This window comes from Halichoerus grypus, chromosome 3 (genome assembly GCF_964656455.1).
Source record: "Halichoerus grypus chromosome 3, mHalGry1.hap1.1, whole genome shotgun sequence".
Classification (NCBI taxonomy): domain Eukaryota; kingdom Metazoa; phylum Chordata; class Mammalia; order Carnivora; family Phocidae; genus Halichoerus; species Halichoerus grypus.
The window spans coordinates 141,662,107-141,674,930 of NC_135714.1; the positions used below are offsets into that span (position 1 = coordinate 141,662,107).

Below are 12,824 nucleotides of genomic sequence, written 5' to 3' on the forward strand. Positions count from 1 at the left end.
AATTTTTTTTTCAAACATATAAATAGCTCTTATACCAAGTAATCCAAACAAACATATGAATAATCTGGATATAAAAATGGGTAAAGGAGATAAATAAATGGCCAATCATGAAATTGAAGCAGATCATTTTAATAATGCAGAGACATGAGAATGAAAAACAAGACAGATTGTTCTTTGCGTCTCATGAGATTGGCAGAGATTTGAAAGATTACACATGGAGGGTAGTGGAGCCAGAAGGATACCACAAGACCTTTTAAAAGTCAGAGAGCATTTACAGAGAAGGAGAAAAGTTTCCTAGCAGCAGGCCTGGCACATAGAAGGTGACCAATGGTAACTAATGATACCTGAGACTTTCCATACTCAGGACCCTCAGAACCTGTCTCCGACTGCTGAGTCCATCAGCACCCATTTGGGCCTCCACCCATCTGCTCTCCATGCCCTCAGATCTAATCCTGACCCTCTCCTACAGGACTGCTGCTCCCATCTGGAGGGCCATATCCTTCCATCAGCTCCAGCTTCTCCTACCTCCAAGCTCTCCACAGCTGTCACCTGCCTTCCCTTTTCTAGGAGGTTGTCACACACAGTCTCCCTGTTTTCTGACCCCTAGGATAGGACAGGACAAGAACTGACTATCTGTACTTTTAGGTGACTTAGGACTAGGCTTACTGAGGGACTGGTAACCTTAAGAACCGACACATCTTTTAAAAGAAACCAAACTCAAGATGGGATTCCCTTGCAGGGTGCGATTTTCAGCCCTGCACAGAGCAGGAGCTCAGGAGATCACAGCTCGTGCGTACCATTCTCCAGCCCCCTCTCCCCAGCCCCACATCGTCCCAACTCCCTGCTTACCTGGGGCAGGCGACTCTGGATGGCCGGCTTGCCGCGAACACAAGTCTCACTGAGAGGTGCCTGAAGTGACTGGGCATATCAGAGTGAGACCACTGCATATATACACCACTTGGAGGGTGGAGCTGTTAGGGCCCCGCCCACCAGACTGTTGGCTCCTCCCCCGTGGAGGAAAGGCAGGGCCAGGCTACGGGTGTCGAAGTTCGAAGGTGCTGTTTGGTGGGGAAGGGATCTCCTGTGATTCAATCAGACCAGGCGGAGCGGGCTGTGGTGTTTTATTTGTTTGTTTGTTTGTTTGTTTGTTTGTTTGTTTTTTAGAGCCGAAAGGCCTCGCATTTATTACTGAACGAACCTATCGGTGCAGAGGCATAGTCACAGAGAAAACTCATTTCCACGATAAGACAAGTCTATGGCCAGGTAGGAAGGATGTTTACAGAATGATAGAACACATGATCTTCACGCAGCTTCATTAAATATGTGTGCCAGTTAAGTGTGTCATCTCATGATGTGTGACGCCTTATAGACCCAGCTTTGTTCTTCTCCAGTGCCTCTTCTTGGAGTTGTACCTGATTTTATTACCAGTTTTCATCCGAATCCACTGGGGAGTGGGACGATTCTGCTTTTGTTTCTTGGCCAGGAATCGCTTGATTCTGAAAGTCTTGTGAGAAGACATGGCGAGAAGCAGTCAGTCACGCAGAGCAGGATGGCGGCGAAAAAGAGAAAGGGGAGCAGGCTGTGTTAATACACATAATCTCCCTTGTGCCTTTGCAATCCTCCCTAATCCCATTTTTGCTGATGAGGAGACTGAAATCTGAAAGGCTAAATGAGGCCAAGTCATTCCCTCCCCAGAGATGTAATTCAGGTCCCGAGTGACATCCTCTCCTCGCAGTTTGTCCCATCCAGCACTACGCAGCACAAGGATTGTGGAGCGCTCTGCAGGCAGCAGGTTGCAGGTCTGCAGCTCCTAAGAACCTTCAGAGGCTGAGCCTGTGCCATGGACGCTCATGTTGCCCAAACTGCCTTTTTCATAAGTGGAGCCAAGGTGAGAAAGCCAGGCCCATTAGTTCCTCTGTCCGTACGTAATTCCTTACGTTGTTGGAGCCAACAACCAACTCCTTCTTTTGCCGCATGCGCATGCCCTGTTCTGAGGCCCGCACCTCCACTCAGCACTTCCCACCCGGCGCCCAGCCCCACCATGTCTTTCACAGCTGCCTGGGGGAGTAAGTCCTGAAGGTCTTGGGTCTTTGCTGGGTGGTGGGTGACTGGCCCTCACCTAAAGTCGATGCAGTCTTAGGGCCTTCATCCACACAGTGACTGTGGTTCTCCGTAGTGGACCGTGAGGCAGAGGCAGGGAACGAAACTGCTCTGGGAATACAGGTTGCTGGAGGAGGCTCAGCCTGTGACCTGAAATAAATGACATGTGTCCTTGCTCTAACTAAACATGTTTCTTCATTTCACATAGCCCTCGCAGTAATTATGGTTCCCAATTCAGAGATGGGAAAATTGAGGACCAAAGAGGTTAAGACATGGAGAGGGGTTGCAGCCCAGGCAAGTCTTACTCAGAATCCAAAAGCACAGCTACCATGGATCCTGCCCCCCACCCCCACCCACAGGGGCAATGAAGAGCCCTTCCGGTGGAGCCCCCTGGAGGCATTTCCTTCCCAAGGAGCATAAGCCTGAGGTTACACATATACATAATATATATATAAATGAGATGGGATGACCTTATATATATTATGTCATGGGTTTGCTTTTTTTTTTTTACAACTTAACTTGGGCTTATCCTTTTTATATTTATCTTTTTATGAAGATATAATTGGCATTTAACATTGTACTCATTTTAGGTGTACAACATAATGATTTGATATGTTTATATATTGCAAAGTGATTACCACAGTCAGTTTTAGTCAACATCCATCAGTACACATAGTTACAAATGTTGTGTGTGTGTGAGATGAGAACTTTTAAGATTTACTGGTTTAGTAACTTTCAAACATACAATACAGTTAACTATAGTCATCGTACTATATAGTACATCCCAGGACTTGTTTATCTTATAACTGGAAGGTTGTACCTTTTGATCACATTTATCCATTTTGCCCACCCCTCCCACCTCTGGCAACTACCAGTCTGTTGTCTGTATCTAGGGGGGTTTTTTGTTTGTTTTTGTTTTGTTTTGTTTAGATTCTCACAAATACGTGAGATCATACAGTATTTGTCTTTGTCCGACATATTTCATTTTTAAGATTTTATTTATTTGACAGAGAGAGAAAGCACAGCAGGGGCAGGAGGGGCAGAGGGAGAGGGAGAAGCAGACTCCCTGCTGAGCAGGGAGCCCGATGCGGGGCTCAATCCCAGGGCCCTAGGATCATCACCTGAGCCAAAGGCAGACGCTTAACCTACTGAGCCACCCAGGTGCCCCCTGTCTGACATATTTCATTAAGCATAATGCCCTCAAAATCTATCCATGTTGTTGCAAATGGCAGGATTTCCTTCCCCTTTTTTTGGCTGAATATTTCATTATGTGTGTGTGTGTGTATTATGTATATATGTCCGTTTACCTGTTGACGGACACTTAGGTTGTTTCATGTGTTGGCTATTGTAAATCATGTTACAATGAAAGTGGTAATGCAGATGTCTCCTCAAGATTGTGATTTCATTTCCTTCAAGTAAATAAATAGCCAGAAGTATAATTACTAGATCACATGGTTATTTTTAATTTGGGGAGGAACCTCCATACTGTTTTCCATGGTGGCTGCAGCAATTTACATTCCCACCAACAGTGCACATGGTTCTCTTTACTCCACATCCTCACCAAAACTTGTTATCTCTTGTCTTTTTGATAACCATTCTACTAATAGGTGTGAGGTGATACCTCACTGTGGCTTGTTTGGTTTTTTTGAAAAGATTTATTTATTTAGGGACGCGTGGGTGGCTCAGTTGGTTAAGGGTCTGCCTTCGGCTCAGGTCATGATCCCAGGGTCATGATCCCTGGGATCAAGCCCTGCATTGGGCTCCCTGCTCAGCAAGGAGCCTGCTTCTCCCTCTGCCTGACACTCTCCCTGCTTGTGCTGGCACTCTCTCTCTCTCTCACTCTGACAAATAAATAAAATCTTAAAAAAGATTTATTTATTTGAGAGAGAGTGGGGAGGGGAGGAAGGGGGGAGAGGGAGAGAAAGTCTTAAGCAGACTCTGCGCTGGGTGTGGAGTCTGTCTCGGGGCTCAGTCTCACCACCCTGAGATCGCGACCTGAGCGGAAACCAAGAGTCAGACACTTAACCGACTGAGCTTCCCAGGTGTACTCATCTCATTGTGGTTTCGATTTGCATTTCCCTGATGATTATTGATGTTGAGCATTTTTTCATGTACCTGTTGGCCATTTGGATATCTTCTTTGAAACATGTCTATTCAGTTCCTCTGCCCATTTTTTAAATCAGATTGAGTTCTGTGACTTCATTATATATTTTAGATATTAACCCCTTATCAGATATATGATTTGCAAATGTTTTTTCCCCATTCAGTAGGTTGCCTTTCATTTTGTTGCTGGTTTCCTTTGCTATACAGAAGCTTTTTTTAGTTTGATATAGTCCCACTTGTTTATTTTTGCTTTTGTTTTATCTTTTTTAAAGTATTAAATATTATACATGCTTATTTATGGCACTCATGCATAGTTGGCACAGCCAAAAACTGTTTCACTGCAATTTTCTAAATTGCTACGAAGTTTGCACACCAGTAGAGTATTCAAAACTATAAGCAAGAATGGAAAACCAACAATTTTAGGTTTTATGGAAACCAAGTTGTTATTTGTCATTAAAACAGAAGTCTTGGGTGCCTGGGTGGCTCAGTCGGTTAAGTGTCGGCCTTTGGCTCAGGTCATGATCCCAGCGTCCTGGGATCAAGCCCCATGTAGGGCTCCCTGATCAGCCGGGAGCCTGCTTCTCCCTCTCCTTCTGCCCCTCCTCCCTGCTCATACTCTCTCTCACTCTCTCTAGAATAAGTAAATAAAATGTTAAAAATTTTTTTTTTAAAAACCAGAAATCTCAACATGAACACAGAAGAAATAAGAAGGCGTATGGCATGTTGTTTTCAAGATCTAGCAATGCACAGATATTATATATGCCACAGTGTTCATTCCTAATATCCTACCTGTCCTTCACAATTGTCTTTGAAAAGAAAGTATTTCCCATGTTAAAGGAAAGATGGATTTTTTTCACTCCTCCTAAAATATTTTTCATTTTGTCTTTTTTTTTTTAAGATTTTATTTATTTATTTGTCAGAGGGAGGGAAAGAGAGAGCACAAGCAGGGGGAGTGGCAGGCAGAGGGAGAAGCAGGCTCCCTGCTGAACAAGGAGCCCAATGATGCTGGGCTTGATCCCAGGACACTGGGATCACGACCTGAGCCAAAAGCAGACACTTAACTGACTGAGCCACCCGGGCATCCCAATATTTTTCATTTTTGGATGATTTCCACCCATAGAAATGTTACAAGAGGAGCCTAGTGACCATAATATACTCTTCATTTAGATGGGCCTGCTTTTATTTTGCCCCATTTCTTTATCGCTCTGTTTATACAGAGCTTTATTTTTCTTTTGTGAACCATTGGAGAGGATAAATGCTTTAATAGATTATGCCCTAAGAATAAGGTGTGCTCTTGTTTAACCACAATGCAGTTACCATGTGAGAAATTCAGCACTGATACAATCTGTTATATTATAATTGAATATAGGGTTCCTAGTCACATTTCCTGAGTTATCCCAATAATGCTCTGTATAGATTTGTTTTTCCTGATCCAGGACCCAGTATAGGATCACAAATTGTATTTAGTTGCCTTGTCTTTTTATTCTCTTTTAATTGGGAAGAGTTCTTCAGCCTTTCTTTATCTTTCATAATATTGACATTTTTGAAGAATTCAAGCTACTTATTTTGCAAACTGTCCCACAATTGGAACTATCTAATGAATTCTTCTTTAGATCCAGGTTAAGCATTTTAGGCAGGAATAGTATTTCCATATGTGATGTCAGGTCCTACTCAGTGCATCATATGGAGTTTACCTATTACTCCCAAGAATTATGTTTTTATAAGGGCTCATTTTTTTTTTCTCACACAGTAAATACGTTCTCCTTTGGATAAATAAGATCTACACTGGAGATGGGAGGTGGCAGTGATTGGCAGAAGTGATGATTTTACTGTTTCTTTGTTGTAATGACAGCTGAGAGCTGAGTCAACCCTTAAAGTAAAGAGGAGGGAATGTTGGACTAATAAGCCACACCAGGGAGACAAAATCAGTTAGCAAGGTGTGCAATGTACCATGATTTTGGTGTATAAGGTTTATATATTCCATAATTAACTAATTACCTAACAAATACAAATAGGGGTTCCTGGCTAGCTCAGTTGGTAGAGCATGTGAGTCTTGATCTCGTGGTCATGAGTTCTAGCCCCACATTGGCCATAGAGATCATTTGAAATAAAAACAAATATCACAAATATTCATTGAGCAATTATTAGTAACCAGGCACCATCATAGGAGCTGGAAATACAAGATCGAAGAACAGCAATTCCCCACTGCCTTGGTTCCAACCACTCACACTCTGTCCTGCCTCAGGGTCTTTCAAAATATTTTCCCTCAAATGTGAAAAAAAATTTCACTTGATTTACCACCAACTTCCTCTGCCACCTCAGAAAACTGTTCATCTCCACGTCTCAGTAGTGGACTCTCCATGTGACTAATAGCAAATGTAGAAATCCTTGGAAGCATGTTTGAATTCTCTAATTCCTTAACCCCAGCCAATCAAGCCAACAGCAAGTCCCATGGGCATTAGCTTGAAACAGTGTCACTGCCTTCCCGCCTCCCTTGCTTAGGGCCCCTGTTTTATGCCCTCCTCCTCACTCCCCCCAACTTTAAAACCACAGAATTTTAATGGGGGAATGTCCCTGTTCATGAGTCCTGGCAAGCAGAAAACTCGTGTAGAGTCACAGTTGATTCTTGTCAATTTCAAGGCCAAGAACAGAGTGAATAAGCAAAGAAAAGTAAATAAACAAAGACTAGTATTCAAGTGACTTTGCTGCCAGATCACTTATGAAATCACTGGAAAAGTGTCAACTGAAGAGTCTTTTAATTCTTATTTTACTTTAAAAGAAGTATCTCTGATGTGAGTGAAGTTACTGAATAACGGCTGTCAAATTGAGCCAAAGCTATTAGCAATGTCTATGTCAATCTATTTACAAGTTCTAATTGGAGAGTTTTAATTCTAGCAAATTCTAGCACTTACTATTAATGTGAATTTCACTAATGTCTAATTAGATTCAAGAATTGTGGCAAATGATAGCTTTTCACCTCATATTAATGTATTCTTTCCAGCCACCTTGCAGATAAGTGGGGCCTTGCAATTAATTTTAGAAAATGGAATAACTGAAAATGTGTGTCACTTCCTGCTGTTGGTTTCTCAGCCTCAGTGTGCCATTTTAATGCTCTTTTTTTAGTTACAGTGACCCAGTGCTGAGAGCACATGCGTGATGGAGTTAGATTGCTGGGTGGAGTACTGGAGCAGTGCCCTGCTGACCCTCACTGCACTTTACATAAAAAAGTACTAGATTTTGTCTTGCTAAGAAGCTGAGACAACCACTACAGGCTGTCCTGATCGATGTATGGGTTCCTCCTACTTCAATGAAAGAGGTTCCCCAGAACTCTGAGCATCTTTCTCACATTGTAGACAAAAATTACAGATATACAAAATGAAATTTTTCCATGAAGATTTCATTTATTTTAGACAGAGGGAGCATGAGTGGGGTTGGGGGTTGCCAAGGGACAAGCAGGACAAGCAGACACCATGCTGAGCACAGAGCCAGAACGTGGGGGGGGGGTGGCCTCGATCCCACGACCCAAGATCACTACCCAAGCCTCAGTCAAGAGTCCCACGCCCAACAGACTGAGCCACCCAGGCACCCCACAGAATAAAACTCTTTATTACCAAGATTTGTAAACAATACACATAAAGGTCTCCAAATATAAGTATTTTCTAAAATGAAAGTTTAACATAATGTAATACAACACAAGCATGTGGTGTTTTGAGGTTATATATGAACATGGTTTTCAAACCTGCAAGACAAAAGCAAAACAAATAGAAATCTGTAAATACCTTGTATAAACAAAAACAAAATGAAAAATCGACTGTGGTCCTTTTTGTACCTTAGAGTATTATAAATTTGCTTAGGCTGTAATCCTGGCCACTGGTTAATAAAGTAGGGTCTATACACACCAGTTTCTGCAAAAGTGCCCTAAAACTTTCTGGCATTAAATGAAAAAATGAAATAAAATGAAATGAAATGAAATAAAATAAAATGGCTTTCCAAGTATAACAATTTGGAAAGTAAAGGACCATTTTCTTCAATATATTGTAAAGCATAGAATTTATAATTGATTTAATCAACTGGTGAATTTCTAGAAATGGAGAATACATAGGAAAATTATAAATGTTGCAAGTGCATTTACAAAAATTTGAAGAGAAAATGTAAGAAAAAACTTGTAATTTTAAAAAAAAAACCCTTTTTTTAATTAAGTAAACTCTACCCCCAACATGAGCCTTGAACTCCCAACCCTGAGATCAAGTCACATGCTCTACTGACTGAGCCAGCCAGGCACCCCGAGACCCGTAATTTTTATATATTTTACTTTGAAACTACAAAAGCACTTTGCATTTGTTTCCCGCACCATTTCTGTGAAGTAGTCCTGCTAAGTAATAAGTTGTAGTTAGTGAAAGAGAAGCACCATCTCTCCATGAAAGATGACTGTCTTCTAGGTGTTAACACAACACACTGCACTATCTTTGCAATGTCCTGTGAATACAGAATCACTTTAAAAAAGGTGAAAACCACACACAACCAAAGCCCAAATTACCAGAATTCTTGAGATCATATCATCCCAACAATTAGTAATTATATAATTAATATTCCAAGTGGCATGCATGAATAACAGAGAGAAAAACACCAGCCTACAAAGGTCCCTAGGTGGTTCTTTATGAGTTACTATATTGTAAGGTCTAAAGTAGGTCCAATATAGAAATAAGCCCTAAATTAAAAAGAAAAAAAAAAAAAGAAGAAAGAAGTCCTAAGGTTTTTTCTAAATGTATCAGTCTAAGTATAGATATGAGACCTGTTATTCAAATTAAACCTTCCCGAACTCATAGTCCAGGAAAATGTCAAATGGAATTTATTGGACCAGACAGAACTGATTTGCTATCATCCATCTTTTGGGGACGGGGAAGTCATTGCATTTCTAGGAAAAGATTCCTTACAGACAGCTACGGCCCACTGACCACTGCCTCTTACTTCCACCTGCCAATAATACCTGCCAGAAACAACTCTCTGGAAACTCAGGACTGCTGGAAAAAAAGTAAGGTTGCTGAGATTGTAAGAAAAGTTTGTTTTCACCTCTCCTAATGTTGCACTTTTTCTATCTTCTGAGATAATAAGACTGGGGTGAGCAGTTTCAATATCTAGTGTCAAACTGACCTTCAACAGATTATTTTCTGTAGGTTAAAATATTGTTCAGGAGAACCAATATATTTTTTCTTGAATTTTTTTAAAAGATTTTATTTTATTTTATTTTTTAAGATTTTATTTATTTATTTGAGAAAGAGAATGAGACAGAGAGAGCATGAGAGGGTGAGAGGGAGAAGCAGACTCCACGCCGAGCAGGGACCCCGATGTGGGACTCGATCCCGGGACTCCAGGATCATGACCTGAGCCGAAGGCAGTCGCTTAACCAACTGAGCCACCCAGGCGCCCCAAAGATTTTATTTATTTGACAGAGAGAGAACCAGCAGGGAGAGCAGCAGACAGAGGGAGAGGGAGAAGCAGGCTCTCTGCTGAGCAGGGAGCCCGATGCAGGGCTCGATCCCAGGACCCGGGGATCATGACCTGAGTCGAAGGGAGCCGCTTAACGACTGAGCCACCCAGGTGCCCCATTTTTTCTTGAATTTATATGAAAAGAAGGCTGGAGTGTTTAGGTTTTTGTACCTGTTATAGTTACTAACTTTCTTTTTTTTATTTTTTTTTTTAAGATTGTATTTATTGGGGCGCCTGGGTGGTTCAGTTGTTAAGTGTCTGCCTTCAGCTCAGGTCATGATCCCAGGGTCTTGGGATCGAGCCCCACGTCGGGCTCCATGCTCCGCAGGAAGCCTGCTTCTCCCTCTCTCACTCCCACTGCTTGTGTTCCCTCTCTCACTGTGTCTGTCTCTGTCAAATAAATAAATAAATAAATAAATAAATAAATAAATAAAATAAGATTTTATTTATTTATTTGACAGAGAGAGACAAGCGAGAGAGGGAACACAAGCAGGGGGAGTGGGAGAGGGAGAAACAGGCTTCCCACTGAGCAGGCAGCCCGACATGGGGCTCCATCCCAGAACCCTGGGATCATGACCAGAGCCAAAGGCAAAAGCTTAACGACTGAGCCACCCAGGTGCCCTTACTTTCTTTTGGGGGGGGATTATTTATTTATTTGAGAAGAGAGGGAGAAAGCATGAGAGAGGGGAGGGGGAAAGGAATGGGAGGGGTGGAGGGAGAGGGAGAAGCAGACTCATAGTTGAGCAGGGAGCCTGAAGCAGGACTCGATCCCAGGACCCTGGGATCATGACCTGAGTGGGAGGCAGACGCGACCGACTGAGCCACCCAGGCACCCCAATTATAGATACTTTCAATACTTGTGACCAGCTCCTGTTCTGACTACACACCTTTCTGCTATTTCAAACAGGAACGTTTTTAGTGTGCTCACATGCTCTGAGAATTTTACTTGGTTCTCCTTCAGTTTCTCCTGAATGGCTTTCTCTTCAATCTGTAATTTGAAAAGAATTCCTTCTCTTTAAGAAAACTTTTTTTAAATTTTTTAGCCTAAGAAAACTCAAATTATTTAAAGTCAGAATGTAATTTCCCCCTTTGAATTTTTATCTTCATTTGAAATTCAGATAATTTTGAGATTAACCCCCCTCTCAGCGTCTTCAACCCGCTTCTGCAGGGGCTCGGTGTAGCTTTGGAGCTGCTTCCCATGGCCGGCTGCAGCTTGCTCCACGGGTGTCAGGGGGTGGCCCCGGTGGCCGCAGGACACCTTGCATTGCGGACACAGCAGCTCCAGGTCCTTCTCATGGACCAGGGCCAGAGCCTGACTGTGCCGCTCACACAGGGCTTTCTCCTCCCGCAGCCTCCTCCTTGCTCCTCCTGGCGGGAAGCCGCTCCACAAGAGCAGTCATGTGACCTAACTGCATGTCCCTCTTGAGGTTCCTGTCGGGACGGTGGTGGAGGCCGACGGGACAGGGGAGGATGTCCTGTGGGTCTTCCCAGCACTGGTGGATGCAGGAGCCACAGAAGCTGTGCCCACAGTCCATGGTCACTGGGTCTCTCAGGGAATCCAGGCTGACAGGGCAGTGGGCCTCGGCTTGGAGCTCAGCCTGGGGAGGCTGCAAAGGGCATTGTGTACTCAGGGTTTCTGGGTGAGGAGACTCCCTTTAGTAAGTGTGATCCAAGTGGAACCAGGAAAGGTGAGAAACTGATGTCTCCTCAGTGTTCACTTTCCTGAAGAAAGCCTGAAGTCTTCTAGGGTCCCAGGAAGCCAGAACCCCACAAGCCTGTTTCTGCTTCCCTTCCTTCAGGTCTAGAAGAAGCTGCCAGGAGGAGGCAACCACTGATCCCATAGCTCCGGATCACCTTGACTCAAATTCATCTTCGCTTCTCAGTCCTCTTTGTCAGGAGAGAGACACAGCTTCAAGAAGTGATGGAATTTGGGGTTGGGAGGATGGGTTAGCCTGGTGATGGGTATTAAAGAGGGCACGTACTGCATGGAGCACTGGGTGTTATACGCAAACAATGAATCATGGAACACTACTTCGAAAACTAATGATGTAATGTATGGTGATTAACATAACATAAAAAAAAAAAAAAAGAAGTGATGGAATTTGATTGCAGTACACTGAGCTCCACAGAGACGGCGCCAGGGCAAGTGAGAGCCGGGCGGGCACTGGTGACTCTGCCTCTCTGAGGAAAACAATTAAACGCGGGCAGAGGAGGTCCTAAGAAGCCGAGAGGCAACAGGTCATCCTATACATTCTTTTGTGCAAACTTGCGGAGAGGAGCACGAGAACAAGCACCCGGATGCTTCTGTCCACCTCTCAGAGTTCTCTAAGAAGTGCTTGGAGAGGTGGAAGACCACGTCTGCCAAAGAGAAAAAGGAAAATTTGAAGACGTGGCAAAGGCAGACAAGGCCCATTATGAAAGAGAAATGAAAACTTATATGCCTCCTACAGGGGAAACAAAAAAGAAGTTCAAGAATCCCAATGCACCCAAGAGGCCTCCTTCCGCCTTTTTCTTGTTTTGTTCTGAGTATTGGCCAAAAGTCAAAGGAGAACATCCGGGCCTATCCATTGGTGATGCTGCAAAGAAACTGGGAGAGACGTGGAACAGCACCGCTGCAGATGACCAGCAGCCTTACGAAAATAAGGCCGCTCAGCTGAGGAAAAAAATGAGAAGGATATCGCTGCACACCGCGCTCAAGGGAAGTCTGAGGCGGAAAAAAGGGAGTCATCCAGACTGAAAAAAACAAGACAAAGAAGGAAGACCAGGGAGACGAGAAAGACAAAGAGAAGGAGGAGGAAGACGAAGATGATGATGATGAATAAGTTGGTTCTCGAGCAGTTTTTTTTCTTGTCTATCAAGCATTTAACCCCCCTGTACACAACTCACTCCTTTTAAAGAAAAAAATTGAAATGTAAGGCTGTGTAAGATTTGTTTTTAAACTGTAGTGTCGGGGCGCCTGGGTGGCTCAGTCGTTAAGTGTCTGCCTTCGGCTCAGGTCATGATCCCAGGGTCCTGGGATCGAGCCCCACATCAGGCTCCCTGCTTGGCGGGAACCCTGTTTCTCCCTCTCCCACTCCCCCTGCTTGTGTTCCTGCTCTGGCTATCTCTCTCTCTGTCAAATAAATAAATAAAAT

General features: G+C 43.4%; 2 pseudogenes; one reads left to right on the plus strand and one right to left on the minus strand.

The window, feature by feature from the left end:
- Positions 1-1,227: 1,227 nt before the first annotated feature.
- Positions 1,228-1,565, minus strand: LOC118548256 (large ribosomal subunit protein eL39 pseudogene; annotated as a pseudogene).
- Positions 1,566-7,359: 5,794 nt separating this feature from the next.
- On the plus strand, positions 7,360-12,512 carry LOC118548267 (high mobility group protein B1 pseudogene; annotated as a pseudogene).
- Positions 12,513-12,824: the final 312 nt, after the last annotated feature.